At 44.5% G+C, this 23885-nt stretch overlaps 1 long non-coding RNA gene across 1 annotated transcript in view; it reads right to left on the reverse strand.

Annotated features, from left to right (window-relative positions):
• The window catches only part of LOC122557124, a 79482-nt gene that overhangs the window by 13419 nt on the left and 42178 nt on the right, over window positions 1-23885 (reverse strand). Inside the window, exon 4 of the long non-coding RNA XR_006313748.1 lies at window positions 8888-9043. This is a non-coding gene — a long non-coding RNA (uncharacterized LOC122557124). The remainder of the gene's footprint in view (window positions 1-8887; window positions 9044-23885) is intronic.

The following is a 23885-nucleotide window of genomic DNA, read 5'->3' on the forward strand; positions in this document are numbered from 1 at the left end:
CACTGATTTTAATGCGGACCAGGAATTCAGAATAACTCAGAACTGGCTTCAGTCCAAAACCACCCACACCAATCTGTCAGGGACAAGAAAGTTGAGTCTAGACAACTATTGTTCTCAAGAGAATCAGCCTAGATAGCTATCTGTCCAGCCTTCAGGACAATTACAGTCTTGCCCCCACCCACTCCCCTAATTTCTCCTTAGCCCACGGTTCCCTCCTCCTGAACCATTCCCACCATAAGTACAGGATAAAAACAATCACTTCCATCTTCAACAAATCACCAGCTTTTCAGAATTAGGTCAAGTTTTATATCGATAGTGGGAGTTTTGAAAGCAAGCAGTTTCTTTTTCTTTGTATTAGTAGCAACCGTGTGTCTATTTGGGAAACAAGCGCTCCAATTCAGCAACAGAATTGTAGTATTTCCAATTGAGGGAAATTTGATTCTGTTAATAGTAAAAGCTGTTTTGTTCAGGGGAAGTTTGAATTAGGACACTGGCACGATTTGAAGTCAAAAGATTGAATTGCCCAGTTCAGAATACAGTCTGAGAGAGGAGGAGGAGAGAGGACTATCTGACCCAGGTATAGGGGCAATTGTTGCCATAATGTCTGGGTCAAAACATACCAGGAAATGGAAAGGAGAAGACAGAGAGGGGACAATCTAGCAGGAGGAATCTGTGTAGAAGGTTGGTGCAAATTTTGAGATCATGGATCTGCTTCAGCAACTCCCCGATAGTAGCCTGGCTGATTCAATATCATCATAACTATCTCCCTGAACCCATCAAAATATCCCCTTGACTAAAATTTAATAATAAAAAAACCCAATAAAAACCATCGCAAAGTTTTTTTTATCAAACAACATATCCAACTTTTATAACCATACGATTCGCTACCCTTGTGCATTCCCTTAATATTTGACTTCCCTCAGTGTTTGGGTGAAATATTCTGTTCCCTGATGGGGTATGAGCAGTGGAGAGTATAGTGTCAAAGTACAGAGATTGAAAAGGTCACGATTACAATGTTCAGAGACATTTTTGCATACCTCCCCTCAAGTCTTTACATTGTGACTTCAGAATCTTTGAGGGGTGACTACCTTATTTCCATTTGTGTGCAACCCAACAAAACTCCAAATTGCCTTATTTATATTACCAGTTCTAATTCTCATCTCCTTCCCTGAGAAAAATGATGGCGCAAATCCCAGAGGGATAAGTCAGAGAGGGGACCTGGTGCCTGCAGCCTGCTGAATGCTTGGCCCAGCCATCATTCATTGACATCTCAAAACAATCTCCCTGCAGGCCCCATAGCCACCAACCTCCTGGATCCTTTATCCAGACTAGTTGGCACTGTTAATAGCCAGCATCTTTATATTGCCTCGCCTGCTCTCATGCCAACTTAGACACCACTTCAACTCTTTGGAAGTTAGGGACAGCTAAGACTTGTTTTCCTCTGCTAGGTCACTTTGAGTGCAGGGACACACAACCATCTTATAGATCTGAACTTAGTTCGCTTTCACTCACTCACTCACTCACTCCTACTTACCTGCAGGCTGCCAGTCTCTGGTGACTTCACTTTGTTTACTTTGCGCATATCTGCTGACTTCACCATTGACCTACAGGCTGCCATCCTATATGGCTGACATCACTTTTTGATGCAGAGGCAGACAGCTCATCATGGTAGGGAGCACGGAAGAGTCAATGAAGTGGACATGTTGCTGTATGGCACTCTGCTCTGTCAATGTCACATCAGCAGCTAATGCAGCAAACACACATGTGCCTCAAGAAAATGGTCATGTGTGTGAAAGTCAAATGTCTACACTCAACCAGTCAATTGGCCTATCTAATTCCAGTCCAGGGGGTTGGCCAAGATCAGTCTGCCATACAGTCCTATCCAAGACCATAGATTTCTGTCTTGTAGTTGGGGTTTTGATCAGGATCAGTCCTATAGGTTACTGCAACCAGTCTGGGAATTAGTAGGTAGTTCAGTCAGGGTGCTGTGGAGATATCAATCCAGAAGGTGAGCCATGTTTTTTTCCCTGCAAAGCGATGGATTGAGCATGATGGAAGAACAGTTAGTGGTGATGGAAGACCAAAATGTGGCGAGTGAGTAGAAAGAGCAGAGAGCAGGAAGGGTTAATAGCTTGGGAGGATGAAATGGGTGAGAGCCGTTGAGTGGACGTGACTCATGGAATACTGAATATTGTAGTCCTTGAGCCCGAATGAGGCCCATGTGCAGTGGTAGAATTAGAGTGAGTAGTGGGTTTGTGAGAAACAGGCAGATGATAGTGGAAGGCTCACTGTGATTTCTGCACACAGATGCTGCCAGACCTGCTGAGTTTTTCCAGCAATTTCTGTTTTTGTTTTGAGGAATTTACCCTCTTGAAATACAGAAGATTATTGAACTACTTCTACTGCTAGGCACCTGCTTCACTGATGCTCGCTAATGATTACACAATGTTTAGTTCCATACGTGATTCCTCAAATACTGAAGCGGCCCATCCCTAAATGCAGCAAGGCCTGGACAAAATCCAGACTGCGGCTGATAAGTGAAAAGTTACAGTCACATCACTCAAGCTCCAGGCAATGACTATCTACAAAAAAACAGAATCCAACCATCACCTCCTGACGCTCAGTGGTGAATTCAGAAAAGGTATTGCTAAAATCAATATCATCGGGGATACCACTGACCAGAAGCTGAACTGGATCAGCTATATAAATACTGTGGTTACAACAGCAGGTCAGAGGTTAGGAGCTCTGTGCTAAGTAAGTCACCTGCTGACTCTTCAGTGCCTGTCTACCATCTAGAAAGCATGAGCCAGGAGTATGATGGAGTACACCCCCACTTCCTGAATGAATGCAGCTTCAATGACACTCAAGACATATGACATCATTCAGGACGAAGCCGTTCGCTTGATTGGCATGAACATTCACTCCCTTCATACCAATGCACAGTGGCAGCAGTGTGTACCATCTACAAGATGCACTGTTAAAAAAAAACACCAAGGCTCCTCAAATTGCAGTTTCCAAAGCCACGACCACTCCCATCTAGAAGGACAAAGGCAGCCGATACATGGGAATCCCAGCCACCTGCAAGTTCATCTCCAAGCCACTGACCATCCTGATTTGGAAATATATCGCCGTTTCTTCACTATCACTGGGTCAAAATCTTGGAATTCTTCCCCTAATGGCACTGTAGAGGGGTGCCTACAAAAATGGACAGCAGCAGTTCAAGAAGCCTGTTAACTACTAACTTCTCATGGGTAACTAGAGATGGGTGATAAATGCTGGCCAGCTAGTGGTGCCCTCATTCCAGGAATGAACAAAATAAAAACCAAGTCCTGATTGCTACACTACAAATGCCAGTACAAATGACATGGAGTGCCCATGTCTAAACTGCTACTAAAATTGGAACATGCAGTGACGGTGTTCTTAATCATTGCCACACAGTTGTTCTTATCTTGCTCTTGTGTGTGCTACGGATGCCCAGCTGGCAGCTTTTGGGTGTTCAGAAGGATCAATCTCAGAGGGCGAGGGTCAGGCTAGAAGGAGTTACAATATCACTCCATCTGAAACGTCCACTCAACTCCACACCTCAGTGTGAGCATCAGAACAGAGTTGAGATTGTGCAGAAGGTGGTCAGTTAGCCTAATCCTGTAGCACATGTCTAGCACCAGATGACATGGATCTATCATCTTTGAGCTCACCTTCAGGAACCCAATCTCCTCAACAGGGGTCCAGGGACAGGGCTGTACAGACTTCCACAGGGTTTACCCGAGGTGTGTGGACTACTATCTCTTACAGCATAAAATGAACAGACGTTTAGTGGCTGTGACATTGTGTTTGGCTGATGTGTCTGTCATTAGTAAGTAACCAGAGATGTAAACAAACAGCAAGAGCTGGCTGGCTGACTCTCAGCATTGGTAAGAGTGTGAGGCTGAGGTACAGTATAGGAACTTTACACACGAGTCCAGAATGCCAGGAACTGCTGTCAGGTGAGTGATGTGGGGGTAGGGCATTGAGCAGCGTAAACTTGTGGCATGTTGTGTGAGGGCGCACAATCCCAATTGACCATCTGTTCACGATTCCTGTACTTTCAGATTGCTGTTGCCATGCCCTTGGTAACAGATTCTGAGCACTGACCTCCGAGCCCACACTGTGTTCACCCTCGGTTCGAATATATACAGGGGCTTCCTGCCCTCAAGGGGAAATATAGTCTCTGTCCTTGATCCCATCCTTGGCACCAGAATGTCTAAGGCAGTGTAGGTAAATCTGGAAGCCTATTACCTTACAAAAACAGAAATAGCTGGAGAAACTCAGCAGGTCTGACAGCACCTGTGGGAAGAAAGCAGACGTAATGTTTCGAGTCTGGTGACTCTTCATTAGAACGGTTAATAGCTGGAAAAAGGTAAAGTTAACAATCACACAACACCAGGTTATAGTCCAACAGCTTTATTTGGAAGTGTTGCTTATTCATCAGGCAAAGAAGATGCTTCATCACCTGATGAAGGAGCAGCGCTTCGAAAGCTAGTGCTTCCAAGTAAACCTGTTGGACTATAACTTGGTGTGTGTGATTGTTAACTTTGTCCACACCAGTCCAACACCAGCTCCTCCAAATCCCACAAAAAGGTAGAAGTTGGTAGCAGGATTGGATAGAAGTGAGTGGATAGGTGGAAATGGAACCCAGAGAGAGAGACAGAGAACGATATGAAAGAGATCAATAAACAAGGAGATTATGGATAGCAGGCCAGGACAGAAGAAAAGCTGAATAAGTGATAATGAAAGCTAAGAGTAGGAGACAACGGTGAGTTGTACAGAATGTAACCTACATAGTATGATAAAAAAAAAGAACTGGGAATGCTGTAAATCAGAAATTGCAGGAAAAGCTCAGCAAGTTTGGCACCATCTGTGGAGAGACTTCAGAATGAACATTTCAGGTCCAGTGACCCTTCCTTAGAACATGATGTGATAATGGGCCTAGGATCACATGGGAATGGGTGACTTTGTTAAAAACAAGCCAGGCCACAACAGGACCGGGTATGGGGTGGGTAATTAACATGGAAGGATGCAATCAGGCTCAAGACTTATTAATGTTGAGTTCTAGACAATTGAGGGACCCCAAGCGGAAAATGAGATGCTGTCCTTTGAGCTTGTGCTGAGGCTCACTGGAGCACTGCAGCTGACCTGCGACACAAATATTGGCCAGGGAACACGGTGGTGTGTTGAAGTGGCAGGTAACTTTGCAGACATTCCATTGTTGTTCTGATTTCTGCAATGTATCTAATCCTTCCTTTGGCTATGCAATTCCTTGTAGGCGTGTGAACGATGTTGATTGGATACTCCTGCTGAGTGCAGAGGCTGCAGACTGCATTTATAAGAGTAGCACAGCAACCAGTGTTCCCTCTTTCATTTGCTGTGGGCAATCTCTTCATTCAAGTACACAAACTCTTTAAGTCGGCTTGTGCAGCTTGGAAGAATCATTGGCAAGAGCTGCTCAGGTCATACGCCAATCATTAAAATGATGTGTGTACACTTTGTTGTGAAGGGGAGTGGGCAGGTGATAAATCATAAACCTCACACCTAAAGAGGACAAGGTGATCCGATTTCTTGCCCTGAATGTTTTATTGTATGTTGAGGCCAAGCACCTTGATTACTTGGATTTATTTTAAACTCTCTACTGCAAAAGATTACATATTGGCAAATCAATAATTACCTGCTTTTATCCTGTTTGCTTTTTTAATGGAGATAGTCCTTTTAAATGTGTTAATGTCCCTGTTAAATTTTTGGCAAAAGAACAAACAGCAGCCTTTTGTACATCAGTGATGAAATTGATTTTTCCCAGGATTGCAAAAGTGGATGATACTGGAGTCAGAAAGATAGGTGGATCTCGTGTATAATAGGCAACTGTGTCAGTTGAACCTATGTTGTGCTATTATTGAAGGAAAACACTTGCCCTTTGATTGGGATTTCCACAATAAGTGGACATTGAACTTTACAGTCAATGGAATATATTTGAAGTCGCTTTCATCATTTTTATAGGGTACTAAACATAGAAGCCAATGTATGTACAGTAAGCTCCCACAATCAGCAATAATCAGATCATCTGCCGTGGTCATATTAACTGATGGACAGGACCATCAGGTGATGTCAATCAATGATGAAGGAGAAGCGCTCCAACAGCTAGTGCTTCCAAATAAACCTGTGGTACTGTAACCTGGTGTTGTGTGATTTTTAACGGTGGACAGGCCAACATGGGTAACTCACCTAGTGCAATGGAGTTTTTTGTACCTGTCTGAAATGACAGACAACAGAGGCATTCAAGAATGGATTGGATGTTCATTTGGATAGAAATAATGTGCAAGGGTATGGGGAGAAAGTAGGAAGTTGGCAAGAGGTAAGAATCAAAGAGTGTGGCGCAGGAGAGTCGACGTTTTGAGCGTAAGCTCTTCATCAGGAATTCAGCTCTTCAGTAGGTAAGAATGCGCATTTGAAGGGCTGGTACAGACATGATGGGCCAAATTGTTTTGTTCTGCACCACAATGCTTCCATAATTCAGTGATAGGGCCTCAGTTTAAAGACAACATTGCTGAACTGCGGTATCAGCTAGAATCATGTGCTCATGTCCTGGGATAGGACTTGTCCCCACAGCCAGCTGACTGAGGTCGCAGTGTTACTCATAACGACAGTTGGCACACCACAGTTGTGTGCACAGTGACAAGTGTAATCTTCACCCCAATATCTGAAACAACAATTATTAAACAAATATATTGTTCAAAAAGGGAACAACACTGTTTCAGTTTATCATATTCTTGAAGAAGTTTGAAACTTTCTTTGATCTTTCTTGTAAATTAGATTAGATTATATTACAGTGTGGAAACAGGCCCTTCGGCCCAACAAGTCCACACCGACCCGCCGAAGCGCAACCCACCCATACCCCTACATTTACCCCTTACCTAACACTACGGGAAATTTAGCATGGCCAATTCACCTAACCTGCACATCTTTGGACTGTGGGAGGAAACCGGAGCACCCGGAGGAAACCCACGCAGACACGGGGAGAATGTGCAAACTCCACACAGTCAGTCACCTGAGGCAGGAATTGAACCCGGGTCTCTGGCGCTGTGAGGCAGCAGTGCTAACCACTGTGCCACCATGCCGCCGTAACCAAATCTACTTTGATTAAAACTTAAAGAATAATACTTTAATGGAAAGAACCAAGTCTCTCCCTTTCACACATTAATTTACCCCTTTTTACACTCTGAATATTAACAACCCCTTTGTCTTTTGCACAGGACCCCATGTCATCTGCCGTCTTTCTCCTCCTCTGCCTTTACCAAAAGTTTTTTAAAAACCTGTTTTCCAACATATTTCAGATTCTGAAGAGACATACAAGACTTGAAACGTTAACACTGTTTTTCTTTCTCCACAGCCAGACCTGCTGAGTTTCTCCAACATTCGTTGTGTTTGCTTCAAATATCCGGCATCTGCAGCATTTTGCTTTAAGTTTAGTGACCAGGTTTCGTTCAATTTTTTGACTTTGACAAATACAATCAAACAAGATTGCAAAGAAGCTGCTTGGATCATACACCATTCATTTTAACACAAAATTATAAGTTTCACAAATCTAGACTTTTGACAATGAGCTTATCACTTGGATTGCACTGGGATCAGATATTGTCAATGCTCCAACATATTCACAACACAGCGCCTTTATCAGAAATGATACATCCCAAGATCCCAAGATGGGGCAGCATGGTGGCTCAGTGGTTAGCACTGCAGCCTCACAGCACCAGGGACCCAGGTTCGATTCCAGCCTCAGGTGACTGTCTGTGTGGAGTTTGCACATTCTCCCCGTGTCTGCATGGGTTTCCTCCGGGTGCTCCGGTTTCCTCCCACAGTCACAAAGATGTGCAGGTTAGGTAAATTGGCCATGCTAAATTGCCCATAATGTTAAGTGCATTAGTCAGAGGGAAATGGGTCTGGGTGGGTTACTCTTCGGAGGGTCGGTGTGGACTGGTTGGGCCAAAGGGCCTGTTTCCACACTGTAGGGAGTCTAAAAAAAAGACTTTCCAGGAACGTTAAACGTCAAAGTATGACACCGAGCCACATCAGGCAACGTCAGGTCAGATGACCAAAATCTTGGAGCCAAATGAGGTTTATTTTAAGAAGCATCTCAAAGGAAAACATGAGAGATGCAGAAAATAAAGAATTTGGTGGGGTTAGACAGGGAACAGTCGATGGAGAGGTGAAGGGAGGGTCTTTCCGAAGTTAGGGCTGAGGCCACCGAAGATATGGCTACTAACAGCGAAGCCATTAAAATCTGGGATGCACAACGAGAACAGTGCAGATATCTTGAAGGGTTGGAGAGATTTGGAGGAGTGAATGCATGGAGGCAACAAGAATGAAAATTTTAAAATCAAGATATCGTTTGACCAGAAGCTGGCAAACCAGGAATGATAGTGGAACAGAACTTGTTCGAAATCGGTGTCCAAAGTAGTGATGGCAATTAGTGGACATGTGGTCAATATGTCATTAATGTTTACTACCAATAGGAGGAGCTCCACAGATGCAACACATTGTTGTGTTATGTCTCTTAGCAAATTTGAGGTATATCTTTAAGAGACATGTTCATGGTGTCACCATGGTACCATGGCATGTGACCTGATGGTATAATAGTCTCAGTCTCCACCTTACTGAGTCCTCTTGAAGTTTGACATGATAAGAGAAGCATACCATAGTTATTTTGACTAGCTTAGCTCAAGCCCAGACACTTCAGTGCCTGTGTTTGTAGTTTACATATGTAGATATCAGGTACTGTCGTAAAAGTTAATTGAGTTCTTCAGGTCAATGTGATCCATGTCTCATTAATTTGATAAAGGAGTTAATATAAATATCATACCAAAATAGGTGAAGATCGTCAGTTTTCTCGCCACCTCATATCAATTTGTCGTACTTTATTCCAGGGTGTCAACAAACCATGGAATTTGCCTCCAAGCCACAGACCAATCTGAATTGGAATTATAATGTCATTCCCTCACCGTCGTGGGATCAAAATCTTGGAAAAATAAAAAAAATTAAATAAATGTTTTCACACTAGCCTTTTGTTGTTTTGGAAATGTGTTTGGATGTTTTAGTTCTTGTAACATTGCAAACGTTGGTCATTTCTTTATTGTTTAGCCATTTTTTTACAGAGCAACCCTACTACATAAGGTGTTCTAAGTAGTACATTAAGGGTTAACTAAGCAGTGGCATTTCTTGCCACATATCATAGACCAGTAGCAGCAGGTCACGATAATGGACTCAGGTCAATGGGTTTACTTAGCCTTTAAATTCAAATTTCGCATGAGAAGGTAAAAGACTAGCTGGTTGTTAACACGCTGTTTGCTCAGTCTGGAATGGAGGTGTGTGCTCTGTCTGCAGTTATTAGGTTGTAAAGATATCCCTCAATCTCAAAGACGTCACAATTCAGGAATGATTAACCAGTAAACAACACAAAATAAAATATCAAGCTTCACATTAGGGCTTTGCGTTTTGGAAAAAGTGGTTATATCAGATAGCACACAGCTGGGATTTTAGAAATTAGTCAAGCAGTGGCCAAAGTTAAAGGTCAATAGTTGCCTCATTTCTTTCCATATCCTGGAGTGACTAGAGTCTGTAAGGTATGCGTCACACCTGTGGTATTCTGATTCAAAACCTAGTGAAGGCTCACATTACATTCTCAATAGTCTGTGGGAAACAAGGCAAGGCTGAAAAGGGTTCTTGTGGTGCATTGGTAGTGTCCCTATCTCTAGGCTTGAAGGTTGGTGTTCAAGTTGTATTTTGCCCTGTGGATATGACGAAACATGTCTGAATAGGTTGAATTAAAATGATAACACCCGAATGAGCTGCTGATGCTGGAAATCAGAAACAAAAACAGAAATTACTGGAAACCCAACAGGTCTGGCAGCATATGTGTACAGAAAGCAGAGTTAACCTTTCAGGCCCAGAACTGATGGTAGCTAGGATGGGATGGGGGAAGGGAAGAAGTAAATGCTAGGTGGAGATGGAGCCTAAAGTGAGAGAAAAATAGGTGGAAAAAGGACTGGGTAAAGGTCAGCCCGAGAGGATGAATAGCTGCTAATGGGGATTGTTAATCCGTGGCAATGATTAAAAGATGATCATTTTTAATACTACGTTAAATTTTTCCACTGTGGTTCAAGTTACACTGTCATGGCCGATAGCCAGAAGTGACCTTGTATCAGTTAGCAGTGGGAGCTGGAGGGGCAGAGTCTCAACAATGGCCAATCAAGTGACCCGCCTACCCCTGCTCAATACCCTGCATTGTTTGCTGAAATTGGAGGGCCTGCAGCCTCACAGCATCACTACTAATAGTGGCTATTACTGAGTCTACAGCTGCGTGAGGAACCTACACTGAGGAGTAAATAGGGTCAGGGAATGTGGAACCAGTTAGACAGCACCCAGTTATTCGAGGGTTGTCCATCACAGAGCACTGTTGGCAAAATGCCTCACAGAGGTGGAAAGTATTCCTTAATTGGCCTCTTAAGTAGCACTGTTGGCTTCAGTTGAGCTGCCAGATTTCCCTGTTGTTTGCAACATGGCATAGCAGTGGTCAGATGTTGAACAAGCCACAAGACATGCCTTTGCTATTTTGCCAGTCTTCCCACCCCACAACCCATCCACTGTGGCCAGGAGAAAATCCTGATTCAATTGTTAGCTTCCGTTGAGTGACAGTTGTGATATTTTATTTGGTTAAGGAAAGAATGTGCATTTTATTTTATAAGGATGGTCATGAAGGGTTGAGTAAGTAAAGTCCAGAAGTAGACAGTGGTACCAGGTAAGTTAGATCTCTGTGATCCTGCCTGATCTTAATGGCGGGGTCTACTAACTTAAATAAAACTTTCTGGACTCCGGCCCATATCATGTTTTATGCTGATGGTTCAGAACCCCAAAATATTTATAAACTATTTTTATTTACAATTTCAGAACATTACAAGAGGACTGCTACACAGACAATAATTGTAGGGATTAAAAAAACCCTTCTGTTTGGTCCATTGGATGGAGCACCTGAAATTGTCATGGAACAGACTAGACAATGATCTCTTGTGACTATAAAGATAATGAGGTGCTGAGACTACCCCTCCCCCCATCAGAAAACCACTGCCTGTGGATTATGTCCCAAACTGTAGACACATTTTGTGTTTTTCTGTTTGGAGAATATATAAGAAAAGGGGTTAACATGCGGTTTCAACTCTTTTTGAGTGGACCAGGGCGACTGAACATTTTTGTGTGTACTACCCTGGGTTCAAGTGTTAACACATTGGAAGAACTGAGTCACACCTCTTAGGATGGGGTGTTCCGATATGGTCAGGGACAGCGGGGGGGGGGGGGGGGTGACTGCAAATCAGACAGATAAAGAGATTCAGAGAACCTGAGTGCAGGAATGTTTGGATGAAAGGCAAAAGTGAGTACTGCAGATGCTGGAGATTAGGCACAGTGGTTAGCACTGCTGCCTCACAGCATCAGGGTCCCAGGTTCAATTCCAGCCACGGGCGACAGTCTGTGTGAAGTTTGCACACTCTCCCCATGTCTGTGTGGGTTCCCTCCAGGTGCTCCGGTTTCCTCCCACAGTCCAAAGATGTGCAGGCCAGGTGAATTGGCCATGCTAAATTGGCCATAATGTTAGGTGCATTAGTCGGAGGGAAATGGGTCTGGGTGGGTTACTCTTCGGAGGGTTGGTGTGGACTTGTTGGATCAGTGGTGCTGGAAGAGCACAGCAATTCAGGCAGCATCCGACGAGCAGCAAATGCTGCCTGAATTGCTGTGCTCTTCCAGCACCACTGATCCAGAATCTGGTTTCCAGCATCTGCAGTCATTGTTTTTACCTCGTGGACTTGTTGGGCCAAATGGCCTGTTTCCACACTGTAGGGAATCTAATCTAATCTAATTAGAGCCAAGAGCGTGGTGCTGGAAAAGCACAGCCGGTCAGGCAGCATCCAAGGAGCAAGAAAATCGACGTTTCAGACAAAAGCCTTTCATCAGGATGAGAGCAGGGGCTGTGGGATGGATGAGTTAAAAGATCATATCACTGTGGTACAGCAAGCCATTCAAGTGAGGTGCAGGGAACCACATGGTCAGGAGGGTTGACACTGTTCTCTGCAGGAAAGAGTGGGAATCCAGATCCGTGCCAAGTGCCAGGGTTCAGGATGTCTGTGATGGGCTGGAAAAGAACTTGCAATGGGAAGGGAAGATGTGGTTGTCATGGTCCAAATAGGCAAAAGTGACATAGGTAAATCTAAGAAAGTTGTTGTCCATAGCCTGTAAGAGTCAAGAGTGTGGTTCTGGAAAAGCACAGCAGGTCAGGCAGCACCCGAGGAGCAGGAGAATCGATGTTTCGGGCATAAGCCCTTCATCGGGAATGAGGCTTGTGGGCCAGGGGGGCTGAGAGACAAATGGGAGGGGGTGGAGGTGGGGTTGGGGGTGAAGGTAGCTGAGAAAGCAATAAGTGGATGAAGGTGAGGGGGAAGGTGATAGGTTCGGGGTGGAGGTGATGGACAGATCCAGAGGGCAGTGCCGAGTTAGAGGCTTGGGACTGGGATAATGGTGGGGGTGGGGAATGAGGAAGCTGTTGAAATCCACATTTATCCCGTGTTGTTGCAGGGTCCCAAGGCGGAATATGAGGTGATCCTCCTCCAGGGGTCGGGTGGGAACGGTTTGGCGGTGGAGGAGGCCCAGGACCTACATATCCTTGATAGATTGGAGGGAGAGTTGAAGTTTTCAGCCTCGGAGCGGTGGGGTTGGTGAGTGTGGGTGTCGCAGAGATGTTCTCTGAAATGATCCTTAGTCCAGGAACTCCCCACCTACATTCATGACACCACCCACACCCTTCACCTCCTCCAAGATTTTCGTTTCCCCAGCCTCCAATGCCTCACCTTCATCACGGACATCCAGTCCCTGTACCCATTGATCCGCCATGATGAAGATCTCCAAGCCTTCTATTTCTTCCTATCACATCATCCCAACCAGTACCCTTCCACCAACAATCTCATCCACCTAGCTAAACTGGTCCCCACCTTCAGCAACTTCTCCTTCCAATCCTCCCATTTCCTCCAAACCAAAGGGGTAGTCATGGGCACCCACATGGGACCCAGCTATCCCTGCCTTGTTTGTCAGGTACATGGAACCATCCATTTCTGCAGCTCCACTGGCACCATCCCCCACCTGTTCCTCCCCTACATTGATGACTGTATCGGCGCCACCCTGTGCTCCCACAAGGAGGTTGAATAATTCACCAACTTTACCAACATCTTTCACCCCGACCTCAAATTCACCACCTGCCCTTCCTGAACCTCTCCATCACCGTTTCTGACCACCTACTAACCACAGACATCTACAACAAGCCCATCAATTCCCACAGCTACCCAGACTATTCCTCCCCCCACCCTACCTCCTGTAAATACACCATCCCTTGTTCCCAATTCCTCCGCCTCCACCATATCTGTTCCCAGGATGATCAATTCCACCTCAGAAAGTCCCAGATTGCCTCCTTCTTCCATGATCACAACTTCCCCTCCCACGTGGTTGATGATACCCTCCAGCACATCTCCTCTACTTCATGCACCACTGTCCTTGAACCCTTCCCAACGCAACAAGGACAGAACCCCGGTCCTCACCTTCCACCCCACCAACCTCTGCATACATCATCCTCTGCCACTTCTACCACCTCCAGACGGACCCCACCACCAAAGATATATTTGCCTCCTTACCCTATCAGCACTCCGGAGAGAGCATTCCCTCCAAGACTCCCTCATCAGTTCCATGACCCCCACCAGCCCACACCCCACTCCTGGCACCTTTCCTTGCCACTGCAGGAAGTGCAAAATCTGCACCCACACAACTCCCCTCACCTCTGTCCAAGGACCCAAGGGATCCTTCCACATCCGTCAGGAATTTACCTGTACTTCTACCAATGTTATCTACTGCATCTTTTGCACCCGGTCTGGTCTCCTCTACATCGGAGGCACAGGATGCCTTCTTGCGGATTGTTTCAGAGACATCTCTGGGACACCTGCATCCACCATCCCCACTGCCCCGTGGCTGAACACTTCAACTCCCCCTCCCACTCCGTCAAGGACACACAGGTCCTGGTCCTCCTCCACCATCAAACCGCTACCACCCAACACCTGGAGGAGAAACACCTCATATTCCGCCTTGTGACCCTGCAACCACACAGAATAAATGTGGATTTCAACAGCTTCCTTTTTTCTCCTCCCCCCACATTATCCCAGTCCCAAGCCTCTAACTCGGCACTGGCCTCCGACCTGTCCATCACTGCTCCCTCTGACCAATCACCTTCTCCCTCACCTTCATCCTTTCTCAGCTACCTTCCCCCCAACACCATTCCCCCTCCCATTTATCTCTCAGCCCTGGCCCACAAGCCTCATCCCTGATGAAGGGCTTATGCCTGAAACATTGACTCTCCTGCTCCTCGGATGCTGCCTGACCTGCTGTGCTTTTCCAGCATCACACTCTCGACTCTGATCTCGAGCATCTGCAATGCTCACTTCCTCATAGCCTGTAAAAACCAGACTAAGAAGCGGATCTCTGGATTATTATTTGAGTCATATGCAAATTAACACAGGGTAAACAAGGTTGGAGAGATGTTTGGGTCGCTGAAAGCCGAGCATTGGACGGATGGGTTCCAATCCATGGGGTACTGACACCAAATCTGGGGTAAGTGGGATCTGTACTGTTGGCACAGTCAACACCTGAACCATACAATGGTGTTCTTATGAACTGCATAACCACAGACATAGAGGGGACTTTAAACTAAACCATGGGTGCAATAGTCCAAAGTTGGGAACTTGTGGTGATTCAAAGAGTGGGACAAAAACAAATGAGAAAGGAACTAATCTGGGAAATCATAAACAGACAATGACAGGAAGGGACAGAGAGTGCAGATTACAAAATAATAAAAGTTCCAGAAAGTGTTCTTTTACATTGGAAAATAATTAATGTAACTCTTTTACTCAAAAAGAGAGAGGGGTGGGAAGAATAGGGAAAAAGCAGGGAACGTCAAGCTTAATGTCAATCATAGGAAAAAAGTTAGAAGCTACTATTATAAACATAACAGGAGACTTGGATAAAATCAAAGCAATCGGGCAGAGCCAACATAGTTTTATCAAAGGAGGATATAGATAGACTGGAGAGTTGGGCGGAAAAGTGGCAGATGGATTTCAATCCAGACAAATGTGAGGTGATGCATTTAGGCAAGTCTAATTCTAGAGTGAATCTGGACAGATGCATGAGTAGGTGGGGAGCAGAGGGAGAAAGATGCTAAGGAATTGACGACAGGTCCAGACAGTACATTTGGATCGGCTCAGGCTTGGAGGGCCGAAGGGCCTGTTCCTGGGCTGCAAATTTTCTTTGTTCTGGAAATCATTTTTAACTCATTTCTTCGAGTTCTTTGAAGCAGTAACTTGTGCTGTGGTTAAAGAGGAATCAGTTAAATTATATTTAGATTTCCAGAAGGAATTTGATAAGATTATTGTGAAAAATGAAAGCCCTTTGTTTGGGGGCAGGTGGGTATATATTGACATGGATAGCAGATTGGTTGTTTACGAGGAGGCAGAGAGTAGCAGTGGGTGGGTCCTTTTCACACTGGCAGGATACTACGAGTGGTGTACCACAGAGGTCTGTAGTGGGCCTCAACTCTTTACAATTTATATCAATGATTTGGATGAAGGGATCTAATGTAATGAGAGCTAAATTTGCTGATGACACAAAGACAGGTAGGATCATTAGTTGTTAAGAGAACATATGGAGTCTACAAAGTAATATAAGACAGGCTGGTGAGTGGACAAAGATATGGCAAATGGAGTACACTGTGGGAAAGTGTCAAATTATCTATTTTGGCATAGAGAGAGTTAAAAAAAGCATATCTAAATGGTGAGAGGTTGCAGAGCTGTAGGGAGAGCTAGATGCCTGATTGCATTAATTGCAGAAAGTTAATTTACGGGTACAGCAAGTAATCAGGAAAGCTGATAGAATGTTTTTTCTTATTGTGAAGGGAAGTGAATGCAAGAGTAAGGAGGTTAGGCTTCAGTTATAAAGGGCATTGATGAAACCCTCACATCGGGAGTATTATGTACAGTACTGGTCACCATACTCACTGATGCATTGGAAATAGTTCAGAGAATATTTACTAGACTAATACTTGGAGATGAATGGATTCTCTTATGAAGAAAGGCTAGACAATCTAGACCTGTATTCTCTGGAGATTAGAAGGGTCAGAGATGACCTAATTGAAATATAAGTTCCTGAGGAAACCTGACTGGATGAATGTTGAAAGGATGTTTCCACTTGTGGGGAAATTTAGAGCTGGAAGTCATGTTTAAATATGTGTTAACCCACTGAAGACAGAAATGAGGAAAATAATTTTCTCTCATAAGGTTGTCAGTCTTTGGAATTCCCTTCCTTAAAAGGATGCAGAATCTTTTTTTTGTTTTAGGCAGAGGTGGATAGATTCCTGATGACCAAGGGGATGGAAGATTATTTGGGGCATGCAGAAATGTCAAGTTGAGGAAAATCAAATCCTGAAGAAGGGCTCATGCCCGAAACGTCGATTCTCCTGCTCCTTGGATGCTGCCTGACCTGCTGTGCTTTTCCAGCAACACATTTTCAGCGAAAATCAAATCGACCCTGATCTTATTGAATAGAGACAAAAAAAAACTGCAGATGCTGGAATCCAAGGTAGACAACCTGGAGGAACACAGCAAGCCAGGCAGCATCAGGAGGCGGAGAAGTCAACGTTTTGTGTGCAACCCATCTTCAGTACAGGAGGTGGGTGTAAGGGGAGCTGCAGTTAAAGGGGGTTGGGGACGTGCGGGGTGGTGAGGCAGGGCTAGGTGAACACAGGTAGAGGGTACGACCTGGTTGGTCGATGGGAGGAATGAATCCGGTTTCATTCCCCCCATCGACCAACCAGGTCATACCTTCTACCTGTGTTCACCTAGCCCTACCTCACCAGCCACCCCCAATCCTGAAGAAGGGTTACACCCAAACTCTTGACTCCACCACCTCCTGATGCTGCCTGGCTTGCTGTGTTCTTCTAGCCTCTTGCTTGTCGACCTGATCTTATTGAATGGCAGAGGAGGCTTGACGGGCTGAGTGGCTTACATTTGTTACTTTTTTATGTTCATATTATTGATTAACAGAGCCGTAAAGTTGTTCAACATTTTTAGATGGGTGAGCTTTACATGGTTGACAGGCTCTGAGGATGCAATAGGGACGTAGCTGCTTTAGGAATCTTCTGGATAGTGTTAACACAATAACTATCCTTGGCACATTCCTGTATTTTCATCCAAATGTTCATTATCTTACATAGAACAGAGATACCACTGGCTATGTCTCAATTGTGGTTTTAGAAAGCTCTACTTTTGTCAGTCTACTATCCAATATCACTGGTGCCCACCCTTCATTGCAACATTGTACACCATAGGATCTCAAAGGCACTACCTGCAAAGATGTTGTGCATTTTTAACAATCATTGATGAGAAATGATAGCGTTGTTTAACCATTTCAGTCAACTTTATTTGGGTCAATCATGATCAAAATTTTCTCATTTATTTGCTGACTGTATGCAATTTTTATATCATGCAGAAAAATGTTAAGTAAGGATTGTACTCCAGCACTACATCTGTTGGCAACAACTCAGGCTATCATTGAAGAGGAATGCAACGTGTTTTTTTAAATACAGAATTTTTAAGGTTCTGTATCTCGTGTATATTGTGAACATGTAATTCACCATTATAACAATGGAAATTTGCTGGAGTTGATAGTGCTTGATACTGTTCTGCTTTGACTTTTTAATGTTGGTAGATTATTGCACACGCTTTCCTTGTTTTTGTCCTCACATTGCAGTTGCAGTTATTCATTCCTACTTCGCTTATCTCTAAACTACTGATAACAGCGGCAGAGTTTACTTTTAAAGCTTTCCCCTCTATAGTAGAAACATTCCAGTGAGTCAAGGTGACTCAAGATCTTTCTGTTCTGCAGAAATCATTGATAAGTACAACGGAAAAATCTGCAGCCTTTTAAAGAGCTTAGTCCTGACATCTTGTGAAACATTTTTCCATCCGATTTTATTCTCGAGCTGCTATTATATTTCCGTTTCAAATCTATTGGCTGGAGTTTTTACACTCTCTAGTGACAAACTAGGAAATGTCTCCAGTTGTGGAAATGTTAGGAGCACGGCTACACACTGAGTTCAGGCCAGTGGGCAATTTGAACAATTAAAGGGCAATTTACTGGGCCACTGGCAAAGTGGCTTTCTCCAAAGTGGAAAGGCAGTGGGGTTTGGGCACACCATCAAACCAGCTGATTCAGCATCCCACTCCCCCACTTCCAAGCTTGCCACCCCTGCAAGCAGCCAAGTTTCCTATGTAATCACCAGTCAGCAAAGTATGTGAAGGGGAATGAAGATCAAATATACATTACATCCACTGCTGCTTCAATCCTTTCAATCTCTACAGTTATGCAAGGAATCCCAAATTCCTGCAGGCAGTCTGCTGGGGCTGCAGCTTGCATCGAATACTTAATAAAATCTAAACTTAATGCGCGTCCAACTGTTCCTGTACCAAGGAGCTTCTCGCTAAATTTCTAGCATGCTGTTCAAAACACTTCATGTCTAAAATGGTGAAATGCATCTGTCTGGCTGCTTTGAAGCATGGTTATTCAGTAACTGTATGCTGGGTTTAATGTCTCTGCCTCTGCTTCAATCTCTGAAATGATGCCCAGAGATATGGAAAACTGCTGTCTCAGGGTAGGTGACAGCAGAGGTATTAAGATAGGAGTACAGTACAGAATTGAATCCCTACATTGTGGAAACAGGCCATTCGACCCATCAAGCCCTCACAGGCACTCAGAAGAGCATTCCACATTTCATCCAGACCCACCCTATCCCTGTAACCCTACATTTCCTGAAGAAGGGCTTATGTCTGAAACGTCAATTCTCCTGTTCCCTGGATGCTGCCTGACCTGCTGCGCTTTTCCAGCAACACATTTTCAGCTCATTTCCTGTGGCTAATCTACCTAGCACATCCCATGGACAATCCACCTAACATCTTTAGACTGTGAGAGGAAATTGGAGCACCTGGTTGAAACCCATGCAGACACGAGGAGAATGTGCAAACTCCACACAGTCACCCGAGGATAGAATTGAACCTGGGTGCCTAGTACTGTGCGGCAGCAGTGCTGACTACCCATCTTGAGCACTTCTACAGTAAGAATTCAAACAGTATCACTCTGCAAACTGAGATCATTCGCTGTAATTATCAATTTTAAGATAGTGGCTAAAATGGACTAATAATTTTGGACTTAAGTCCAACATCTGATTTTAACACCTGGGACCTCTTTCAGATTGAAATAGTTTTTAGAGTCATAGAGATGTACAGCATGGAAACAGACCCTTCGGTCCAAGCCGTCCATGCCGACCAGATATCCCAACCCAATCTCATCCCACTTGCCAGCACCCGGCCCATATCCCTCCAAACCCTTCCTATTCGTATACCCATCCAAATGCCTCTTAAATGTTGCAATTGTATCAGCCTCCACCATATCCTCTGGCAGCTCATTCCATACACGTACCACCCTCTGCGTGAAAAGGTTGCCCCTTACGTCTCTTTTATATCTTTCCCCTCTCACCTCTCACCCTAAACCTATGCCCTCTAGTCCTGGACTCCCCGACCCCAGGGAAAAGACTTTGTCTATTTATCCTAACCATGCCCCTCATAATTTTTAAACCTCTATAAGGTCACCCCTCAGCCTCCGACGCTCCAGGAAAAACAGCCCCAGCTTGTTCAGCCTCTCTTTATAGCTCAAATCCTCCAACCCTGGCAACATCCTTGTAAATCTTTTCTGAACCTTTTCAAGTTTCACAACATCTTTCCGATAGGAAGGAGACCAGAATTGCACGCAATATTCGAACAGTGGCCTCACCAATGTCCTGTACAGCCGCAACATGACCTCCCAACTCCTGTACTCAATACTCTGACCAATAAAGGAAAGCATATCAAATGCCTTCTTCACTATCCTATCTATTTGCGATTCCACTTTCAAGGAGCTATGAACCTGCACTCCAAGGTCTCTTTGTTCAGCAACACTCTCTACGACCTTACCATTAAGTGTATAAGTCCTGCTAAGATTTGCTTTCCCAAACTGCAGCACCTCGCATTTATCTGAATTAAGCTCCACCTGCCACTTCTCAGCCCATTGGCCCATCTGGTCAAGATCCTGTTGTAATCTGAGGTAAGCCTCTTCACTATCCGCTACACCTCCAATTTTGGTGTCATCTGCAAACTTACTGACTGTACCTCTTATGCTCGCATCCAAATCATTTTATATAAATGACAAAAAGTAGAAGACCCAGCACCGATCCTTGTGGCAATCCACTGGTCACAGGCCTCCAGTCTGAAAAACAACTCTTCACCACCACCCTCTGTCTTCTAACTTTTGAGCCAGTTCTGTATCCAAATGGCTAGTTCTCCCTGTATTCCATGAGATATAACCTTGCTAATCAGTCTCCCATGGGGAACCTTGTCGAATGCCTTACTGAAGTCCATATAGATCACATCTACTGCTCTGCCCACATCAATCCTCTTTGTTACTTCCTCAAAAACTCAATCAAGTTTGTGAGACATGATTTCCCACGCACAAAGTCATGTTGACTATACCTAATCAGTCCTTGCCTTTCCAAATACATGTACTATCCCTGTCCCTCAGGACTTCCTCCAACAACTTGCCCACCACCAAGGTCAGGCTCACCTGTCTAGTCTTTACTGCCCTTCTTAAACAGTGACACCACATTTGCCAACCTCCAGTCTTCTAGCACCTCACCTGTGACTATCGATAATACAAATATCTCAGCAATAGGTCCAGCAATCACTTCCCTAGCTTCCCACAGAGTTCTCGGATACACATGATTAGATCCTGGGGATTTATCCACCTTTACCCATTTCAAGACATCCAGCACTTCCTCCTCTATAATCTGGACATTTTGCAAGATTCACCATCTATTTCCCTACAGTCTATATCATCCATATCCTTTTCCACAATAAATACTGATGCAAAATACTTGTTTAGTATCTCCCCCATTTTCTGCAGCTCCACACAAAGGCCGTCTTGCTGATCTTTGAGGGGCCCTATTCTCTCCCTAGTTACCCTTTTGATCTTAATGTATTTGTAAAAACTCTTTGGATTCTCCTTAACTCTATTTGCCAAAGCTATCTCAGGTCCCCTTTTTGCCCTCCTGATTTCCCTCTTAAGTATACTCCTACTGCCTTTATACACTTCTAAGGATTCACTCGATCTAGCCTGTCTATACCTTACATTTGCTTCCTTCTTTTTCTTAACCAAACCCTCAAATTCTTTAGTCATCCAGCATTCCCTATACCTACCAGCTTTTCCTTTCATCCTGACAGGAATATACTTTATCTGGATTCTCGTTATCTCATTTCTGAAGGCTTCCCATTTTCCAGCCGTCCCTTTACCTGCGAACATCTGCCTCCAATCAGCTTTCGAAAGTTCTTGCCTCATACCGTCAAAATTGGCCATTCTTCAATTTAGAACTTCAACTTTTAGATCTGGTCTATCCTTTACTATCACCATTTTAAATCTAATAGAATTATGTTCGCTGGCCCCAAAGTGCTCCCCCACTGACACCTCAGTCACCTGTCCTGCCTTATTTCCCAAGAGTAGGTCAAGTTTTGCACCTTCTCTAGTAGGTACATCCTACTAGAATCAGAAAATTGTCTTGTACGCACTTAACAAATTCCTCTCCATCTAAACCTTTAACACTATGGTAGTCCCAGTCTATGTTTGGAAATTAAGATGAAAAGAAGCAGTGATTGAAGATGGTCACAGTAATCACCTGTCCAGGTTGAGACAGACTTCATGGAACAATTCAATAAAACAAGCTGGTTGGAAAGGAAATGAACATATAATTAAAATGCCTGAAACCACTTATTGATGTGTCTATTATTTAATTAGATTAGATTCCCTACAGTGTGGAAACAGGCCATTTAGCCCAATAAGCCCACACCAACCCTCCAAAGATTAGCTCACCCAGACCCATTTCCCTCTCAGTAATGCACCTAAGACAATTTAGATTAGATTAAATTCCCTATGGTATGGAAACAGGCCCTTCGGCCCAACAAGTCAACACCAACCCTCTGCAGAGTAACCCACCCAGACTCGTTCCCCATATTTCCCTCTGACTAATGCACCTAACACTATGGGCAATTTCGCATGGCCAATTCACCTGACCTGTACATCTTTGTGGGAGGAAACCGGAGCACCCAGAGGAAAACCATGCAGACATGGGGAGAATGTGCAAACTCCACATTCTCCCCATGTCTCCGGTAGTGGGAAGTTGCTTGTGGAGGCTGAAGAGATTGGGGAGACACTGAATGAATACTTTTCGTCAGTATTCAATCAGGAACAGGACATTGTTGTCAATGTGAATACTGAGTCACAATTAAGTAGAATGGATGGCTTTGAGATATGTACAGAAAAGGTGTTGGAAATTCTGGAAAGGGTGAAAATTAATAAGTCCCCTGGGCCTGATGGCATTTATCCTAGGATTCTCCGGGAAGCAAGGGAGGAGATTGCAGAGCCATTGGCCTTGATTTTTATGTCCTCATTGTCTACAGGAATAGTGCCAGAAGACTGGAGGATAGCAAATGTGGTCCCCTTGTTCAAAAAGGGGAGTAGGGATAACCCTAGTAACTATAGGCCGGTGAGTCTCACTTCTGTTGTGGGCAAAGTCTTAGAGAGAATTGTAAGGGATAGGATTTATGAACATCTGGATAGGAATAATGTGACCAAGGATAGTCAGCATGGTTTTGTGAAGGGCAAGTCGTGCCTCACAAACCTTATTGAATTCTTTGAAAAGGTGACGAAGGAGGTTGATGAGGGGAAAGCGGTAGATGTGGTATATATGGATTTTAGTAAGGCGTTTGATAAGGTTCCCCATGGTAGGCTACTGCAGAAAATACGGAGATATGGCATAGAGGGTGAGTTGGAGGTTTGGATTAGAAATTGGCCGGATGGAAGAAGACAGAGGGTAGTAGTTGATGGCAAAGTTTCTTCATGGAGTGCCGTCACTAGCGGTGTTCCGCAAGGATCTGTTTTGGGACCATTGCTGTTTGTCATTTTTATAAATGACCTGGAAGAGGGGTTAGAAGGTTGGGTGAGCAAGTTTGCGGATGACACAAAAGTCGGAGGAGTTGTTGACAGTGAGGAAGCATGTGGCAGGTTACAGCAGGATATAGAGAAGCTGCAGAGCTGGGCAGAAAGGTGGCAAATGGAATTCAATGTAGCTAAGTATGAGGTGATTCACTTTGGGAAGAATAACAAAAAGATGGGGTACGGGGCTAATGGACGGATACTTGGTAGAGTGGATGAGCAGAGGGAGTGACTTGATAGAGGTGTACAAGATGATTAGGGGTTTAAATAGGGTCGACAGTGAGAACCTTTTTTCACGTATGGAGTCAGCTATTACGAGGGGGTATAGCTTTAAATTAAGGGGTGGTAGGTTTAGGACAGATGTTAGGGGTAGGTTCTTTACTCAGTGAGTCGTGAGTTCATGGAATGCCCTGCCAGTAGCAGTGGTGGACTCTCCCTCATTATGGGCATTTAAGCGGGCATTGGATAGGCATATGGAGGATAGTGGGCTAGTGTAGGTTAGGTGGGCTTGGATCAGCGCAACATCGAGGGCCGAAGGGCCTGTATTGCGCTGTATTCTTCTATGTTCTATGTCCACAAAGACAGATGCCCGAGGCAGGAATTGAATCCGGATCTGTGGCGCTGTGAGGCATCAATGCTAACCACTGGAAACCATG

The sequence above is a fragment of the Chiloscyllium plagiosum genome, chromosome 15 (assembly GCF_004010195.1).
Source record: "Chiloscyllium plagiosum isolate BGI_BamShark_2017 chromosome 15, ASM401019v2, whole genome shotgun sequence".
Classification (NCBI taxonomy): domain Eukaryota; kingdom Metazoa; phylum Chordata; class Chondrichthyes; order Orectolobiformes; family Hemiscylliidae; genus Chiloscyllium; species Chiloscyllium plagiosum.